The sequence below is a fragment of the Beta vulgaris genome, chromosome 2 (genome assembly GCF_026745355.1).
Source record: "Beta vulgaris subsp. vulgaris cultivar EL10 chromosome 2, EL10.2, whole genome shotgun sequence".
NCBI lineage: Eukaryota > Viridiplantae > Streptophyta > Magnoliopsida > Caryophyllales > Amaranthaceae > Beta > Beta vulgaris.
Window position 1 is genome coordinate 29,976,322 of NC_079203.1, and position 2,083 is coordinate 29,978,404.

General features: G+C 37.9%; 1 long non-coding RNA gene across 1 annotated transcript; it reads left to right on the forward strand.

Annotated features, from left to right (window-relative positions):
* Window positions 1-543: 543 nt before the first annotated feature.
* On the forward strand, window positions 544-1,021 carry LOC130590622 (uncharacterized). The gene is made up of 3 exons (XR_008968464.1): window positions 544-640; window positions 756-822; window positions 922-1,021. It is a non-coding gene; the product is annotated as an uncharacterized LOC130590622 (long non-coding RNA).
* The last annotated feature ends 1,062 nt before the right edge of the window (window positions 1,022-2,083 follow it).

Sequence of the window (2,083 nt, forward strand, 5' to 3'; positions counted from 1 at the left end):
GTCAAGGAGATGCATCGTTTGTTTTGCCAAAAACCTGCAGATGAGCCTTTTACTATCGAAGTTAGAAGGGGTTCCTGCTTCAACTATCCTTCTGATGAGATGATCATTCTCTCCCGACAAGATGTTTTCCAACTTCTGACGGGAGATGGCTTAATGTATCCGTTTTGCAAGTATTTATGATGTGCGATTTCTCAAACTCTAAACTAATCAAATTTGATATTTATTATTATTATTCGCATCTAACTATAAATATTTGGGATGTAGGCTTTTGTCAGATGATAGTGATGTGAATGGAGACGCAAATTGGTTTCATGTGTCCTAGTATGATTTCGGCGACCATGCTACACCATGAACCAGTTGCCTCGATCAACTACATGCAAAGGACATTGAGAGCCAATCGAAATATGAAATACATCATGCTTCCATACATTGAAAAGTATGCTTTATATATTTTCCAACTTTCGTACATTGAAAAGTATGCTTCCCTTTTATCTTTATATATGAACTTATCACATTTTGTTGCATGCTTTAGTCAACATTGGATTCTTCTCGTCCTTTCTCTAAACAAAAGAACGGTATATGTATTTGATTCGCTTAGGAGATCAGATAGATCCTTAGCTATCAAGGAACCGCTGCATACGTAAGTTAATAATTCTTATAATTCTTACATGTATTTTAAATACTTTATAACTAGTAATTCTTTTATAGTACTTAGCGCATATACGTCGTTGTTGTTGTTGTTGTTGTTGTTGTAGTGCATATACATCATTCCTGCTCCTTGAAGGTATCAAGGCAACAAAATTGTCTTGGGTATCTATGAAGGTAAAACTCTTATGGTTTTGTATTTGATATGCATTTTATAGTTCTATTTAATATTTCTTAATTTTTTGATTCTAATATGTGTATTTCAATGTGGTGTAGTGTGCTCAACAAACGGGAGGAGATGAATGCGGCTATTTCGTTATGAAATACATGTTTCAAATCGTCCGCTTCCTCTATCAGGCAAATGATTTGAAGAAGGTATGTATATGTTGTAAATTGGTTACTTAATATGATTTTAAAGTTTATTAACTAAGTTAACATATTTATAGGATTTTCCTAAAAGCGTTGAACCATACACCATAGAAGATATCAACGAAATCAAAGATAATTTTGCGCGATTCTTTCAACATCTCGTGAGAGAAGAAAGGCCAAGTAGTGTTAGTGTAGTAAGTGTAGTAGATGTACATAATTGCAACTTTGGTTGAGTATATGGCAACATTGGTTTGCTTGCTTGGGATTATTTGAGATGTATTGAAACAGGTTTTGATATATATATATATATTCCCAACGATTTCTTGGGTTATCCATATTACAAAGGAGACTCTGCCGAATTTTCCCCTCACAATTATTAATATGAATGTTTGTTTAGTTTGAATCATCGAATATTAGTAATATGTAAACAAACCAACAGAAAATCTGAAAAAATCGAAAAAAAAAAAATTAATATGAGCAATTTGCGTCGCACATGGCACTAAGTGCGACGCAAATTACACACAATGTGCGTCGCACCTTGGCCATGTGCGACGCACATTGCCCTGCTGCCATGCTGCTGAGAAGGCCATGTGCGTCGCACATGGCCAAGGTGCGACGCACATGGCCTTCTCAGCAGCATGGCAGCAGGGCAATGTGCGTCGCACATGGCCAAGGTGCGACGCACATTGTCTTCTCATGGTGGCCTGGTTGGAAGGGAATGTGCGTCGCACCGTATATAGGTGCGACGCACATGCTCATCCATTTGCGTCGTTTCCCGAGCGACGCAGATCGTTTCCTTGTCATTTGCGTCGAGGGCTTTGGCGTCGCACCAAAGTCCGACGCAAATGGGCGCCTCAGGTCCGACGCAAATTGCGTTTTCTCTACTAGTGCCTGCTATTGATGCATGAATATTTTTTCTTCCCTGCTAACTGTTATATCCTTCTTGCCTGCTAAGGTGTTATATTTTTCATGCCTTTGTTTTTGTTTACCCTAATTATTTTGTGGGAACATGTTAGAGAGGGTGCTAAACCAATATGGTTTATTTGCTATAGATTTCTAGTCATGTCAG